Source organism: Solenopsis invicta, chromosome 7, assembly GCF_016802725.1.
Source record: "Solenopsis invicta isolate M01_SB chromosome 7, UNIL_Sinv_3.0, whole genome shotgun sequence".
NCBI classification, from domain to species: domain Eukaryota; kingdom Metazoa; phylum Arthropoda; class Insecta; order Hymenoptera; family Formicidae; genus Solenopsis; species Solenopsis invicta.
The window spans coordinates 5,884,147-5,902,614 of NC_052670.1; the positions used below are offsets into that span (position 1 = coordinate 5,884,147).

Genomic DNA, 18,468 nt, shown 5'->3' on the forward strand with positions numbered 1-18,468 from the left:
CACCGTCTGCCCTCGCTTCACATCTTTTTTGCTGGCACGAGAGATATTTATCTTTTCATTCCCCGATTTACGCAGCGCCTCCGATTACAAAGAAATTTTATTCTTTCAAAAAGATCAGAGATTGCGGGCGAATTGTTCACGAAAGGAATTCGTTGATCAATACGTTGATCAATTCGAGTATCAACGGACAATAACGCTTTGTCTCGCAAATGTTATTAAGCAAATATTTAATCGTCTCGACTATCGAGCTATTTGATGTCAAATATCTATCGACAACTGGTGACTCTATATATGCAGGGCAGAAATACTTTATATGTCTTACTAGGTAACAAGTCAACACTAGAACGTTCATAATCGCTTCGAAGAAAGCCCAGGAGGGACATTACGGTAATCGATGCCGTTTAAAGTATATCACCTCCAAATCGCACTCCTGGGATTGCCAGGAGCGCGCGTTCGGTCCTTTTATAAATTTATGCGAGCCTGCCAACGAGCGGGCTGCATCCGGCGTAATTCTGGCGACGATTTTAAGAACGGTTCGAGCTTCCTGAATTTAACCCAGGATTAAATCGACGCTGGGACTCATTGTACGTTCCTTATCGTACCAGGACCAGGCACGGCGGAACTCGCTCGACTAAAGTGCAATAAAACCAATTAGACGCGGCGCGAGAAACGGGAGCCATCTCCCTCCCGAGTGTGTGAAAGAAGTCCAGGAAGACATGAGCGCGGTATAAGAAAGTCGTTTGCCACTGGCAAGACGCCAAATCAATTTAAAAGTTCATACTGCGCGTTGACGCGCTTGGGTGAAGAAGCGCGTAGACGATGTTCCTAAAAGAAGCGCGAAGAGCCGAACTTCACAGACGAGCGTAATCTATTTTCAGTAAAAATTTAAACATAGATTGATTATCGGAATATCTCTCTCCCTCTTTAGTTGAGATTTCTAAATTTCTAAAAATTCGAATATATTCTGTAAATATATTCGAATTTTCACATATCTAACATGATACTGTTTAGCTGGATTATTACATTAATTATGAAAAGAAGCATATGATTTCATATATTTATTTTTACCGTTCTCGAAATATTAATCTGTGTGATCTACAATAAATAATAAAAAATTATCCGTCGAAATCTTGTTGAAAAAAATTTGACTCAAAATTTCTTTCACATCAAATTTCTCCTATGCCGCCTTTTTTCTAAAACAAGACGTGCATTTGCATTAGTAAAACTCGTGATTCGTCGACACGAATCGTTATCGTCGATCGAGCGGCGTAATGACAAGCGGAAAGGGCCAATGCCAGAAACGATAGGCATAGGAACCGACCGAGAAGGTACGGGCCGGAACAATTAAACTCACTTCATAATTTCTCAGTGGCGGGTGCTCGAGCTTAATGAGAAATGCGCGTTCACCCTGAAACGGATCGATCCGCGAAACTCGTTCGTCGACGAGGCGAAAACGCCCGTTCGCGTGCGAAACGAAAGCGAAAGAGATAGATCGTCAAGCATGGATAGTCTTTCTCCCCTGCAGTCTTTCTCCCAGGCAGAGGAGACAAGCCTGTACGGGCGATCGTCGACTGTCAAAAGTTGCCGGTGCGGGCTTCGCAAGCAGGAGGCAGCATCGAGCGTTCCCGATCGGAAAACTTTCGTTCCGTGCCGGGCAAAACAATTTCGCCGTCCGACATCGCCGAGCTAAATAGCCAGCTTGTTTTCGTCTTTTAATGAGAAAGCGCGTTGGGAGTTGGAAACGCGACGTCACGCTCGCGATCCTCTTCCATTAATTTCGCCAAACGAGTTGTCGACATCGAAAAGAGTGATCGAATTTGACGTACAATGCAAAAGTGAAGGATAATTAATATACACGGAAAACAATCCAAATACCGTGAAAGTTTAAGAAGAAAGAGAAATGGAAATCTTTCCAATGTAGAACCATAATTCGTTAATTGAAATAAGATTTATTAAAAAAAAAAAAAGCATTAATCAATTGCTAAATACAATTTGTAAATAATAATTATGCGCCTTGATTACAGTACGTATTTCACGATCATAATACGGGCAGTAAGAAGAACTTGTTGAACAAAGTTTGAAATTAGCATCAATAGCAACACTGATCGAACATTGCTCGGCTTACGGTCGCTAGACGCTAATGACGAATAATTCTCTCAATTCTTCTTTCGAGCGAGACGCGGACGAGATAAAAGCTTCGTTAACCAGTGTTCCAAGCTCAATCGTACTCTCCGAACTTTCCGGAGGATAGGACTTCGGCAACATGCCGACGAGAGTTCCGCGTCATCGATCGTCACGAAAGCAGCAAAGTTTCGAGCATCAAGTTTTAAGTAGCCGCACCGGCTAGTAGACGGCAATCGTGAGGCCCCTGACTACATCTCTGAGAAAAAGGGAATCGCGAGGAGTTGCGGAGTAGCCATTGTTCTTGGAGGTAATTTACATGGCCATTTTTTTGGCTCGACTGCGGCGACGATTTTCAACCGAGTCAGAGTAGGGAATAAGGTATGTGAGAAAGAACGGAACAAAATTGAGAGAAAGAAAAACTGAAGAAGAAATAGAGTAAAGCGAAGACAGGTAAAGAGACAGAGAGAGAGAGAGAGAGAGAGAGAGAGAAACGCATCGAGATACGGGAAGAGAGATTGCCGAAGGGAGCAAAGTTAGAACAACAAGTCCACCCAACCAACCAACCAACCAACAAACCAGCCATGCAGCCAACCAGACAGCCTCCCTGCCACCTAGTTGATTCGCTAACTGTGCAGCTTGCATGGGGCTAAGTTTACCTTGCAAAACTTTCGCATGTCGCGAGAAGCTTGTTCGCTGCAAAATTCGAATTCGACGTTCCATCATGGCGCTATGGTCCTCGACATGGATGCTAAGTACGATAGAACATGCTATTTGTCGCTTACGTTGTAATAGTTCACTCTAAGCAGCATAACATTAATATTTTATATATTATCCGGAAACAAATTTAAAATGATAAATAAACTCTTTTCGTACATAAATAGTTTAAATACTTATTTTGCCAAATCTAATTGCGCAATTTAGTTTTATAATTAAACTTGCCCCTGATTAAATTCAGTGAGAATTTTATCATTTATATTATTATATTATTATACGCGTGATAAAGGTAGAAATTTCGATTATAAAAAGGACGTAAATTAATCGCGATTAGCATCGACCAACACCGTTTAAAAGCGAATCTGAGCTGACGCATTCTCAGTGGGAACGATAACAGAGGACTACCACGAAGAGCCGTTTCCATTGGCGCGCAACATCCGTGATAGTATCGGCTTGGAAGTTCCGGCCAAGACTAAGGCGGCGCCCACCCACACCGGATCGACGCGTACATCGGTGTTGTTGAAGCTCGCGGTGCATAGGAACAGCCACGCAAGCAACACGGTAATAAAGTTTATTGCGAGAATGCATTAGATCGAATACGTTACACATCCAGTGCACCAGCTGCAGAGGGTGCGAGGTAGGTTGAGTATTCAGGGCCCAATAAACTCAACCTGCTGTACTTGGGAGTTAACGCAACCCGGCTTCAGCGCTAAGCACACGCCAAGCCGCGTGTCTCGCAGCAATCCTACTTCCAGCAATCCTACTTCCTTCACCTATCGTCCCCACCTTCTTCGCCCGGTAGTCTCTTTAAGAGACTTATGTGGCTTTAACTAGAACGTTACGCTTATTTTTCCATAGAAAAGTAATTATATAAGTTACAGTAATGAAATTTTAGTTCTCTCTCATCTGTTTCTCTTAACTTTAATTAAATTAAATTGTAGATTAATTTTAGTCAAAGGATTATGTGATGCTTCTGATCTTACTAGATTATTGAAAAACAAAAAACTAAAAAAAAACAAAACAGTCACAGAATATAAGAAGAAAGATATTTCGTTAGCAATAATTGATTAACTCAACGTTGTTTAAGTGTATCTACTTAAAATCTGTTTATACATTCACAAGATTGAAACATTGAGTATAACGCCTCTTAGTTACTTAAATACATTTGTCTTTTTCTTTAATTATTATACTTGTGAGATAAAAATTGAAAAATCATATAACGTGTGCAATTGTTGTGTCTAATCTTAAGAAATTTTCGACGATATAAAAATTGCAGTGGAAATAAACATTGTAGCATTCACATCTGTATCCTTGAACGCAACGCCAGCCAGTCTCGAGAATTCGGAAGAACGTCCGCGAATTCCGCTGACAAATCGCCGCGAGTCGCGAGTCGAAGTCACGGCCGGATAAGAGCGGCGTCTATCTCCAAATATAGCGATAACCTCGGAAGGGGTGGCACAACCTCCTGATGGTGGATCGGGCGCGACGGTGGATATATCGAGCAGGATTCCCGCGACACGAGAATTCGAAAGACGGAATTCGCGAGGCGGCAGAGTTCGCGGTGGAGGGCGCGGCGGAAAAAGGAATGGCAATGGCGGATATGTGTGAGAAGCACGGAGCGCTCGGTGGCGTCGGGGTAGATGTAGTTAGGTACTATGTCGGGGCATAATAGAATAGATAGCGGATAGGCGGAAGGCCGGGGCCCGCCGCTGCTTCGGGAATACTTTACCGAGCGTATAAACGCTATTTATGGCTGCATAAACCAGCGATAGGGGATATATAATACAGTCACACACCTACGTTCCAACCCTCTCCGCCTCCTAACTCGGGCTCTCTCTCTCTCTCTCTCTCTCTCTCTCTCTCTCTCTCTCTCCCTCTCCCTCTCTGTCTCTTTCTCTTCCCCGTTCTTCACGCTGCGCGGCGTATCTACGTGTATCTACGAAGAACGATCGACAACACCCCCTTCTCTTCGCTTCGTCGCTCCACATCCCCGTCGGCCTGCATTGATTTGCATGAGATTTCGACCTGAGTTCCTTCTTATAAATCTACCTCCCCCATCTCCTTCGCCGACCGCGCCGAAAGGAAAGGTATTGACTCTCTTCGGCCTTTCCTTCCTTCTCTCCCACGCTGCCGCGAAAACGATGCATACAGAAAATTCGCGTGCCGAGAGGAAATTCGCGAGTTCTACGGCGTTCGAATCGAGAAACGATCGAGCGATTTTTCGAGCCGCGAAAGAAAGCAATTAGTTAAGAATATAAACGACTGAGATATTTCATTCTTCGCAGAGAGATAAAAAAGAATAAAGGGCGAACTTGCGGCATCGGGGAAAAGCTGAATATAGAACCAATAAAACTTGAAATTTGTGAGATACGTAGATCCTATAAGAGCTTGAATTTGTGAAACATAAAGTCTAAATGTAGAATTTGTGAGACATAGATCCCTTGAGATATAGACTCTATGAAATCTAAAATTTCTAAAAGATAGAAAATCCATGAACTTGAGGATTTGAAAGACGTAAGTAATAAGTGAATCGCGGAATGTACATGGAAATTAGATTCGATAGAATATAAAATAAAATATTTGTAAAAATAAGCCAAGCATTTGCAAAATTATGAAAAGAAGTCTTAGAATTTAAATAAAATATATTAAGTATACGAACAAATACGAATTTATATCAGCTTCAATTCTCTGTTTTTCTACAAACAGAAATTTCTGCTTTAGTAGACGGATTTAATCACTCCAACACTTGGTGATAGCAATCAAATTAGTGGCAAAGCACCATTAGTATGATACTTTGATTGGCGATAACGGCGTTTTGCTAGCCACTGCAAACAAAGTTCCTTAATTTGGCACTTGACGCGTTTGTAAACTTCCGGCTTCGATTTATTCCTCAGACGAAATTATTCAAAACCACGACTCAGTGCCGATTCAACGCCATTATAATACCTAATTAGCCGTTCGCGAGACTTGGGGTGATCGACGATTCAGGGACCAGGTTCTCCAGCTTGGCAAACTTGCCCGGCACTGCCGGCTCGCTTTGGTGAATTAATTATTTCGCGTCACGCCTCGCTACGATGTTTATAAAGCGTTAGACGCCATCTTGCTGAGGCAACCTTCTGCTCTTAAATATGCGATTACGCGATCCACGGAGAGTCGCCTGTCCTCTTCGCGACTCTATCGTTGTTGTTATATTTATTTTGAGAGGTTCGATCAATATGAATTATTTTAACAATTAAAGAAACATTCTATGCTAGAGATATTTGAACTTACGTGCGGGTACAGTGTCTCGAAATGTTGTTTGCTTGCTTACCTGAAACAGAAGTTGCAACGTTAATATGTAATAAAAGAAAATGTTTAGTTAATATTTATATATATTATATTGAATTAACATTTATAATAAATAAATATAATATCAATTGGACAGAAAATTATTATTAAAAATTATTGATGATAAAGAATCTCGTACAGCATGAAATATGCGATTATGTAACAGTAAATGAACTAGTATAGAGTAAAATAAATTTTAATATGCAATGGGTTTGCATAACAAATTCAGATGTTACGCGTGATAAATTGAGATCTTTTTTTTAAATTCAAGATTATCTTGAAACATAATATCACGTCGCGTTGCACGGCACAATATCTCGTTCTCTATAGCGTCACCTATAAAATTCTACGCTATTTCACGGTAAACAAATGAATCTATTTTCTCAGGAAGATTCTCGCGGAAACTGCGGTATGACAAAGTCATGGCCATTGTTCGTTCACGCCGTGGCAGCGAGATAAAGGGACGGCGAAGTATAGTCCCCGGAATACCTTTTAATTACGTCGCCGCCATCGTGAGATCTCGCGGAAATATGCAGCGCCCGCGCGCGGTGGACGTTTTAATCTCGCGGTCACTTAAAAACTCCTCGCATAGATCCCGTCGCTATCTCGACGGGCGGATCGGAGCCGCGTTTGGGAAGCGGAATAAAATCGCCCTACGAAATTTAATAAGTTCCTTCGACGAGGGTCGTAAGTTCCTTGCGAGAGCGGTGGAAACGAGTCCTTCGAGACTCAAGGGATCGCTAAAACTAAAGGACGACCCTTTATGTTTGCGTTAGACTGCAATTCACCGCCGGATTGCAGTTTGCCGTTGCAACTGATAAATCGATAAGAGAGTCAGTATTTCGCAAACGTTACACTACAATTTAATCGACCAAAAGTAAAAGTGAAACTCAAGTCTATTTCTTCGAATGATAAATAGAATTGTAATGCAATGTACGTTAATAATATAATAAAATAAAAGTAAATGAATTATGTTCCAATGTAGTTACACAAGTTGTATAAATTATATAAATCAATCGTATCAATTATGTAATTAAATTAATAAAAGTAAAATTGACTTTGGGACGAGCTAAAGTCTTATTGTAATATAAACGTTTAATCGTAAATTAGAATAACAACTTGCTGTCTTTTCTTGTAAAAAATACGTTCAGTTGGACGATAATTAAGATAGTTTTAGGAAGTTTCCCTATTTTTAATAACGTGAAGATCAAAAGCAACGCTTGGGAAACAAAGTACACCTTTTTGCCAAGCTCTTGCCTTGCAATATAAGTTGAATAGTTTTATAGATTTATTTGTCCCTCCACACGAAATTTTCTCGAAAAACTTTTGCGAAAGCGTATTCCTTTTAAGTCCTTCAAAAGTCTTAAAACTTGGTAAACATTTTAATTATCTAAAATAAAAAAGGCTTCCATCAAAGAATAAGAATTAGATAAAATTACAAATACAATACAACACACAGTAATGAAGCGCTTAAAAATCATTATCTCGCCGTAGTAATGGTTGCATATCGCCTATTTAATCGCTTCTCCGACTCTGAATTCGTTTCTAAGCCACGGCGATCGTTCCCATTACGGGGATCCGCTTTTAAAACAATTGCCGGCGCAATGAATGTCAGAGAAAAGAGCGAGAAGTAACTTTGGATTTCGGTATCGTCGCAGCGAAAGAATCGCATGGTGTAAATTCTGGAGTGGGACAAAACGCGGTTGGCCATTTCGCAAGAGCGGAACCTAATCCTGCGGAGATACGTGACCAGAATTGCTCTTTGACCTTCCCATAGTGGTCCAAACGGGACCAGCAGCTTAGCATTTTCCTTCCTTCCAATCGTTTTGTTTCCTCTATTTGCACGGCAGGAACGTTCGAGACACTTTTCCATCGCGTTGGATCAAACGACCAATAAGGACGTTATTATCACGTTATATACCGTCTTTGTATTCAAAGACGATATAAAAATTCTATACAACTAAAAACACATATTCTGGAGTTTCTAGATGCTTTTATACAATTTACTCAAAAACAGAAAATTAATTTTCTTAGCGGTAGTAATAATGTTAATGTGATAATATATTTTTTATTATTAATATAAAAACACAATAACAAGATTGTTGTCTGCGTAACAAAGACAATTCCAAACTATGCATTTACTTACCATTAAAAAAAAAAAATGTTTTAATAAACTGATTACTGTATCAATAACTAATATTTCATCATGATATTTCATCATTACTCATTCAGAGTCAGTTAACTGATAAAATATTATCATCAGTTGCTGATATGTAATCAGTTTATTGAAACACTTTATCAATTCTCTCTTTTCAAAAGACTTTTTCGTTAATAAACCTCTTGAAAATTTAACACGGAATTTACATTCTGATTGTCATATTGCAAATTTTTGTATTTAATTAAACGCTAATAATTTTCGTTTCTTTCATCAATTAGATATTCTTGCACAGAAATTTTCTCACATTGTTCCAAAGAAGAAGAGCGGATGCCCCAGTTGCCCAGTTTGAAAGTAATATCATACTTCGAAAGAGATACGAAGGGTCAAAAATGTCCCTTCATATCTTAGCTTCCATGTAATCCATTTCCGCCTTTCAGAACTTAAAACGAAGTTTAAAGCACAAAGACTCTGTGACGTTTCCGTCAACCAAAATAATTTGAGAGCGGAACTCGGCGCGCTTAAATTTGGATGACTTCCAACGATATTATCGAAACTGACAGCAATGTTGAGTTAAATTTGTTCTCCGCATGAGGGATTGGTAACATGGTCATCTCGAAGGGGAAGCGGCTAATGAGGGTATCGTAAATACCTTCATTACAGCGAAAATAATTAATCTAAACTTAGAATCATTATTATTTATAGCTCGCTGTAAACGTCACTATCGTTTTCATCCGATCTTTCGCGCGTCACAAATATCGCACATATTCCTCATAATTTATTCGCGTTTAGCAATAAGTGAATAATAATTAATAAAATACGTAAATGATAAACTGGACTCACAACGAGCCGTATACTCGCGGGATATTCGTGAGTTCACGAAGCTCCGTCGTTTTGCCGTCCTCCGCTAGCTGATAAATGTATTTTAAATGGGCGTTCGGGTTCCATTAACGTTAAACGCGAGCTACGCTGCACGCCAAAGTCAAGCGGACTAGAGATACTTTCGAGAAATCTTACGATAGCGGCGCAAATCCGGCATAATTCGCTGCTCGGGCGTTAATGGCGTTAGACCTGTCGGGACGGTAAGAGCCGCTCTCTGCCTCCTTCGCTTAACTTCGCTCAACAGCTATTCCCATTCATGCCAGTTCCATTAACTTACTATCGAAGAAATGCGACGTCGGTCTTAAAAATGCGAAGTGAGTTTATTCCCGGCAACATATGATCTCATGATCCTTCAATTAGCGCTTCTGTTTAGAGAACTATGTTACCATTGTATTATCTATGCAAAAGATATTTATATAATTAATAGCTTATCAAACTTTCCTGTCAAAGTATAACTTTTATAAAAATATTCTATCCAAAAATATGCTTATCACTTTCAATTGAACAAATATAAAAATAAGCAAAACTTGTCTATTGTGAAAATTCTTCAACATTTATTATTCATTTAAATATTCTAATATTTAAAATATTTGTAAACTTTTGTTCCTTATATGCTATTTGTTATTATTTTCTCGTTATTATGTTTTATTATTTCGTTAAATCAATCTTTTTTATTTTTTAAATCTTTATTATCTCCTTTTCGGAACTTTTCACTCTTCAAATTTTTTAATTTTATTGTAGTATATTGTAAAATCTGTGAAGATAGTTATTTATTAGAAGCATTAGAAACAGAGGGTCTCTCAAATTATTTTAATTACAGACGTAATATTCCACGGATTACCTGAAATTAGTATAATCTCGACATTCCGCAGGCAACCTATGTTATATAGAGTCCAGTCATGATATAACGTATATTAATGTCGCATGTCGGGAAAGAGAAAGAGAAAGACAAAATGTAAAAAGTAAAAGTAGATAATCTACGTAGAATCTGGTGGAATTTCGAGTATTAATTTTCGGTATATGTCGACATTAGGTTTCCCCAGTTTCCATCTGGATATATACATCGGCAAGAGGTCGTCGTTCTTGGCTCTGGACCAATCGTCACGTCGTTGCTACCCGAATCGCGATAAGGTTTCTGACGATGAACGCGCACCAAAATGTTGCCTGGAGTTATTCTGGACCGTTATTCCCTACTTCCGGGTGATGCCGGTAGACGGATTACACCTGTCAACGCGCAATCGTGTTTCCTTTATTGACTTCAAATACAAAATGCGTAAAGACAATTATAATTGTGAACCTTCGAAACTACCGATATATACATTTGTATTGTATTCGTAAAAATAGATAGATATCAGAAATTAAAAAAAGCTGAAATGAAAGAAGTGTTCTAAATAAAAAAGTTTCTCCTTTCCTTCATATTTTCAAGAAACAATTTGTTTCCTCTAATCAGATTAAAATTACTCTGACAATAAAATTTCAATGAGAATTTTATTGAGCACTGTGCATTTCATTTGCAACATTACATCTCTCGATAATTGAAATTCAAATTAATAGTTTGTGAAAAAATAATTAACCAAGTAAACTAGAGAATAATAATTTAATATTACTTCACATAGTTGAATTTTAATAAATTACGTACGTATTAGATTGAACATAGAAAATTCTGATGGCGCATTTGGCAAAATTCCATGTCACGAATACATTAGTAAAAATAATTCCTTACTCCTCGACGCATCTTTGCCTTGTTCTTCTTGTTCGCTCATTCCATTCCCTTCCTCAGCGGTCTCCTAGTTAGGCGAGCACTCTAACTTAGCACTCTGATAAGTGCGCGACTTAATTGCAGTGAACCTGCTGCAATGCTTGAACTCGGTTTCACTTAATACGCGAATTCCAGCTTGATTTATTGATGGCCTCCGCCATGAGTATTCTAGGAGTGCCAAGAGAAGGAGATGGAACTCGGTTTATCACATTGCACTCTCGTATCTCGCTTAAAATACGCTTTTCAGAAAGAGAGAGAGAGAGTGAGAGAGAGAAAGAATAGTTAAGTACAAATAGTACTCAATAGTACACAAAGGAAACTATACAACCTTCATTTAATCAACGTAATCAACGAAATTAGATTCAGCCACAAATATTTTCTAACTAAAACGCAACGTATTACGTGTAAAGAATTTTTTAATTTGTCTTTCTTTTCATTAGACTCAACCTTTCTTTTAACTAAATAAAAGAGTTCTTAATCAACTGATAATCAAATTCATTACTAACATGAAATAATAAAATGTTAGAATTCGTGTGATAGTTGCGATATTGTGTTCTTTGTAAGCGAAGCTTTTGAGAAATTCAGTTAAATAATAAAACTATATTAAACAGTATAACTATAATTAATATTAATGTATTATGTCACATACATATTAATAAAATTAAACTTATTTAGAGAATTAGATATGGATTTATTGCAATTGTAATATTTTGAAACGATCTTAAATTTATTAATATGTACATGTCATTAATAGCTATTAACATCACATACATATTAAAATAAAATTACGATTGATTGAAAATATTGCAACTGCAATAAATCCACATCTAACTGTCTAAATAAAAGTAAACGTCATTACTGCACAGCTCTCGAATTCTTGTAATTTTGCAATTTAACTTTTTTATCTTTTAACAAGTAGAAATCTTGAGAAGAGCAGAATCTATCTCCCTCCTTCTCTCAAGAGCACTTTCTTAGTCTTGAAAAATACCATTATCCAGAGCCAGTTCGGAGAATAACAATGAATTTCAATTAATGGCAAGGGAGCTCGCGCTAATCCTCGAACAATCGCTCCTCGGGCGCCGATCGCTCCGCGAACGATATCGCAGACTCGCCGAGTTCAGGCTAATTAAATTCCCGTAATATCATATCTGCCTTCCGCACACATGGCTCCCGCGGAAACTTCGATCTGCGAAAATATCGGAGAAGCGGCTCTCCAGACCGAGAGAGCGGAATCGAGCACTCGCGGAAGTGTCCGCCGAAAGTACTCAATCGGATGGGGCGAAACGTATTGCCAATTTCGGACGAGCTTGTAGACAGTGTCGACCGCGGCAGATCTACGGCGTGTAATTCGCCGGAAATTCGGCGGTACCATCTGCGCGATCCGAATGGAAATCGCGACGGTGTACGATCGAAGCCTGAGCTATTTCGCGCCGCGCCGCGCCGCGCCGCGCCACGACGGCCACATCGTTAAAGAATGTCGCTGAACAGCGATAAATATAGAGATCGGACTGATAGTGATATCGCTTCGCGTTCTCATTGCGCGTTCATGTGTGGATAGCTTGCGCATTCGCTTGTGCGAAAACCGAATTGAATAATTCACTTGAAGAGAAATAGTGAGAAGAGAGAAAATGAAAAAAATATTAATAAAATGATATTATATTAATTGCGCGTATGATTCTGTTTCGTTTACTCTTCCACACGTCAATCCTACACCCTTTAATCATATTTGAGATTGTATCTCCGTAGATTTCGCGTCTTAAAAAAAGAGCACACAATCTTTGGCGAAGCTTTCAGATATAATAAAAATCGAATGAGAGAATATTCAAAACAAACAAAAGTTTCGATTCTCTCTCAAGATTCATGGTAGTGTCCAGTATCTCTCCAGACAGCGATTTCTCTCACCGTCGGTCGTTCATCCATCCACGAGATCGTCGTTGACCTCGGTGGCTTCTCGGGACGGTCGCCGATGTCCCGTACATCATTCTCCCGAGTTATAAATACGACGGTTCGAACGAAGTAACGAGCTTGCCGCGGATCAACGGCGCAAATAGACAAAGTACACAGAGAGTAAGGAGGATAGGAGCAGAAGAAAGGGATGGGAAAGGAGAGAATGAAAGGGTCACACCTGCCGGCGTCGCTCGTCTCATTGAGATCCTCATAACAGCTGCACCGGTCAATGAGCGAATTCGCGGTTCGTGTCGCGGTTCGACCAATTGTATGAGCTGCTTAAAATTAGCGGTGTGCCCACCACGATCGTGTCCAAAAGACTCCTTGTCGTGAGTTCATGTCGAGAAGCAGAAAGAGAAAATCGAGCGCGGTTCCTCGGCAAAATTGATCGGTCGGAATTGCAGTGGCGGCCAACTGCAGTCCGCGAACTCGCTTAACGACGAGCCCCGGGATCGTAACTCCTTGCCGGAACGGGGATTACCGCGCCGCGCTGCATCACGCGAGTCGACCCCGGAATAACGCCGGTAATACATATTAAGCACCCAAATAAATCAATAACGAGGTGAGTTTATCGAGACGCTTCCCCCGCGCACTACTCGGCGATCGACGAGAACTTGCGCCAGCGAGACGGGAATTTCGAGCGGCTTATCGCGCCGGAAAATCACCGGCGTTAATCACGTGAGGGGCTTTAAAGTCTAAAGGTAAATAGCAGAAAAAAAAAGAATATAATTATATTGATATGAAAATGGTAATGTCACATTTACAAAGTTCCTAAACATTGAATTTGTAATACTTCAGTACGATGAGTTTGGTAAAATAATAACATTAATAAAGATATTAAAAAAACAATTACGGTAAAAATAAAAGAGTTCAAGAGGCATCATGTGCAGATCAGTAAACTAAATATACAGTAGATCTGTAAAGGTCTACTGTCTTTTCAAGTAAATAATTTTATACGCTTGCGTAAATCTTCCAAATCTAGCAATTATAAAATTTCTTCAAAAATATTAACTTTAAACCCACTGAATTTTGATTTGTTTCCTGCAACATTTCATGATAATGTACACTATTGCAAATTTAGTCATGTGTCTGCAGTGGACTTTTGACATGATAGACATTTGAAATACATAGTCCAGGATGCACAAGTCCGCGACGAAGCGAAACGTGAGCGGAGCGTGACGGACGGCGCGGCGCAACGGCGCTGTATAAATGCAGCGTTGCTAATGTTAAATCGTCGACGCGGTAATTACATGCAAATAGCGTCGGCCACTATTTAAACAGCGCCCGTGCATGGGGCGCACCGTCGAAGCGCGCCTCATCCATATTTTTCGAAATGCTCACCTTCACGTGCTTCGTCCGCGCGTGCAAAGCTGGTTCGTTATTAAGCGCCGTTGAATGCACTCCGGCTATATCTCTATGAGCTTCGCATAAGCGAGGAAACAGGAGCCATTAAAAAAATTTGCGAAGGCTCCTCTTAAAAAGAAACGCGATAGAAAAAGCTCAAATTACGGTAGCGTTTAAGAGCTTTAACCTTGCTACTGGAAACTGAAATTAACATGTAAACGCGCATGTAACTCTTTTCTGCATTTTCAGTTAAAAAGATACAAGTGTAGATAATGAAATTTAACTTCTTAGTTTTCATTGGATTTTCACAGACATTTTGTAGTAAATTATAATCATGATTTAATGATCACGATGAATATATGCCCATTAGTTATAATCACTCATTAATTACGAATAAAAAAAAATAGTCTACATTTATAAAATAATATCTAACTGAGCAAAAAAGAATAACAAACTATATAAAGACAATATATATAATACATATAAATCAATATATCGTTACATCTCTTGAAAAATCAAAACGAGACTATTCTAATCCACTTACAATTAGTGAATTCTTTTGCACACGTATAAATACGATCTTAGGTAGTTGCATAGGTGCATTAAACCATTTGCGTACCAAATTTACGATTCTGATAAATGTGATGGCAATCTTTCCCGTCGTTTCGTCGATGAAAGCCAGAGAATACGATAAAACAGCCGTGAGTAATTAACACGCTGAACGCCAGATCTAAATTTCGACATCGTCTGACCGATGCCAGAAGTATTTTAAGAGACCCTAATTGTCTTCATTTTAATTAATAGAGTCGCTCATAAGCTATCTAAGAAGAGATTTAACCAAATTAAAATTTTTATGACCTAAAAAAGAAACCAAGAGTGTTTATTTCTAAAATTACTTTTTTCACAACCAGAAAAAAATTTCAACATGCAAATAATATTTTATACCTTTTTTATTAATTTTCATTAAATGCATGAATATTTAAGAGAGTGGAATTTTAAAAAAGATTTCTTGTATATTCTGTAGTATTCGCTGTTATTATCATTTTACATATTTAAAATTTATTACATATATGAAAGGGTTATTTAATAACCGCATGTAATAAATGTGCGTATTATTTTTTATATAGTCAATTCATTAATAAAAACAATTAACTCTTAGCTGTATCTTGAATGTAAATCTTGAATCCTGCTCATTCCGTTGCTCGCGCGGTTCTCCTTCTCGCGGTTAATAAACGTTTCCTCGTAATTTCTCAATCCACGCCTACACTTCCACTATAATTATTTCTGTCGGCTTCTTACGTGTCTTTTGCGACATGCCAATCTCCATTTACGTTGATCTTGATTATTGCCACAAGGACACGAATTTATTAGCCATCAATTTGTTGAAGTTTTATATATTTACAATTTTATGGAACTCTAATGTGACGTTATTTTGTTAACTTTAGTTTCTCTAATACGCCTTCAGAGAGATTTGTCTTCCGTAGGAATACCGTAGCAGCCTACAGTTATCTAGTTTAAGGAAGAGCAATGTTTCGTTAGGAACTTAAGAAACCACACAAAGTTGGTGAATCAAAATTTCTACAATAATAGCGACTTTTGTACTGTGAAATATTATGACCTAAGAGCTGTGATACTAAGAGTTACACCAAGCTTTGATTCTAATGCAGTTACAACAGCCTTTCTTAAATAGCCTTGATTAACGTCACTCTTATTTATAAAAATATGCTGCTCCAAATATGCCCCTACTTCTTAAAGTTAAATATTTCTAGCCATTATTATCCTTTCTTCCTCTTGCTTGGTTAAACAAGATTTAGTAATTATTATTCCGTTCCCTTTGTTCTTATTAATCACACCGAAAATTATGGATCGGCGAAAGCGCTGCGCGCGTATCAGAGCAACGCGGGGAGGAATCGTCGGAATGGAGTTGTCGCGTTACTGCGGGAAATAGCGTGGAATTTATACGACCATTACCGTCGCGCCGCGGGTTAACACGGACGGCCGTATCGGCAGCGAAGCGCCACGATGCGCTGCGCTGCGCCAAGCTCCGCTAAATAAATGGACAATATCATCCTCGTCGTAAAAATAATTGCCCGCCGCTCGTGGTGGCGCGCGGCCGATTATTGCCGACCGCGGCAATTAGCTGCCGCGGCTTGATGCGCTTTATTGCCGCTTGCTGCGAATTTTTATCGCGAGCTTCGTTGCCGGTTTCCCTTTGTAGAGATTGCAGTCTGATTGCGGCAGAGAGGATTTTTGGAGCGAGAAAAATAAGGTCTCGCGAGGACCAACATGAGTCGATGCTACAATTTAAAATTAAACCAAAGAATTGAGATGTATACTAAATAACAAACTTATTTACTCTGGTTAAGAATGACATTTATGTAATTATAAACTTGAAGGCAACGTATTAATAAGAAAAATTTAATACGTAAAAATTACAAGGTTAGCAAACGATATTAAACTGTCCTTAAAATTTCTACTAAAAATCTCACCAAACTTACAGAATTCTCCGTTATAAGGCATTAATACTTTTATCCATAAAAATAAAATTAAAACGATATAACACATCTTTCTCCCCCCCCCTCCCTCTCTCTCTCTCTTTTGATTATCTGCTCGGTGCTTGAAACAAAATTACGTCTACAGCCAATTGTGAAAGGCCGGCCAAAGTCTCGGGATGTGTCACACGAGATTATACGGCGCGGAGGAAATAATGACGCAGATATTGCGGAGAGGATATGGTAGGAAGAGGCGGAGGTCGGTCGGCGGGGTACGGAGAAATATAATGGGTTAAGTTTCGCCGTCGTGCTCCGGCGAATTTCCGGGTCGAGCTCGCGAACGCGTGGCACTTTCAAGGGACTACCTGGAGCTCTTCTTAGGTAACCAAGTTAAGCTGTTAATTTCCACGTACATGGTTCACGGTCGGCTTGAATTTCTTGCCTAGCCCCAGGGTAACCCGGAAAAAGTCCTTCGCGCTCTTTTGTCCGGACTTCGAATCGCTTGCGCGGATTAAACTAGGAACATAATATTACGACGTCATATAAGCTTTGTCACATCATATTATATTAACTCTTTATGGACCATCGGGACTTTAAAGTTCCCTATTGAGTTTTATTACTCTTAATTTACATTCCCTTCTTTTCTAAATTCCCACAGTTAATGATTACGTAACATTAAACTGATATGATCGTCCCTTTTTCCCTTTATAGAGACAGCTACGTTGTGTTACAAATATAATAAATATTTTTTTAAAAGCGTTTAAAGAATTCAGATCAAAGAATATAAAACAAATTAATTTATCTAAAAATACATTGTAAATTAATCAAGATTTCAACTTTTAACTTAAAAGCATGATAGTAAGTAATCATCAGCAGTATTTAACTTGATATTTTTGACACTTTTTTCGGCTATTTGCACATTTTTAAAAAGAAGTGACATTTATAAAAACTTGAAAACGTAAGTTTAGAGAATGCATGATTACACTATGTAATTTAATAATACATAAACAACACTCGTACATAAAAAAATTGAACTTTAAATCATCGTACTACCCAATTCATAGTACATATCGTATGTAAACCGAAACATAAAAATTTATCTGTCCTATTACTATTACATGACTTTGTATAAACGTAACTTAACTCTCTTCCATATATCCATCCCATTTTCGCATTTATTTTATTACGGCAATACGCGAACAGTACATCTTTCAAATCGCAGATATCAAGAATAAAGAGGAGGAAGTATATCGGAAAAAAAAACGATTGGCACGAGCACAGCGTTGACGACATCTAAACAGGATTCAGGTTCGAGAAACAGGTTTCTGCTCTCGTTCTCCTCCGGAGGAAGGCGCGCGTGCTCGCGCTCCGCATGCTCTTTTTTTCTTCACGCCCGTGTTCGGTTCCTCCTCATCGGCGTCATCGCGCGCCACAAGTCCGTGTCAGCGCAGCGGGCGGCTGTTATGAGCGTAGTTATGGCCAATATTTGTCACGTCTTATCGCCGACGCGCATCTTAAGCGTGGCGAATTAAACGCGTAATCGCGTGGTTATTATCTCGTTAAAGTCAAACGCGAGTCAGAGCCGAGGGAAGATCCCTCTTTCATCGCTTCCTCCTTCACCGCAGCTTCCTGTTTAATAAATGATCTGCGTTTTGGATTTGCCTTGTAGTTAGTTTCTTTCAAACTTAATAAAGAGACAGCAGAATCATCCTCTATTAGAATTT

At 39.0% G+C, this 18,468-nt stretch overlaps 1 protein-coding gene across 4 annotated transcripts in view; it reads right to left on the bottom strand.

Moving 5' to 3' along the window:
- The window catches only part of LOC105205369 (RNA-binding protein Musashi homolog Rbp6), a 594,533-nt gene that overhangs the window by 385,924 nt on the left and 190,141 nt on the right, over positions 1-18,468 (bottom strand). For 2 of the 4 annotated variants that reach the window (XM_039452221.1, XM_039452220.1), the window contains exon 3: positions 6,109-6,148. The exons of the other annotated variants lie outside the window; for them this stretch is intronic. The gene's annotated coding sequence lies outside the window, so the exon portion shown is untranslated. The remainder of the gene's footprint in view (positions 1-6,108; positions 6,149-18,468) is intronic. 4 annotated transcript variants of the gene reach the window in all.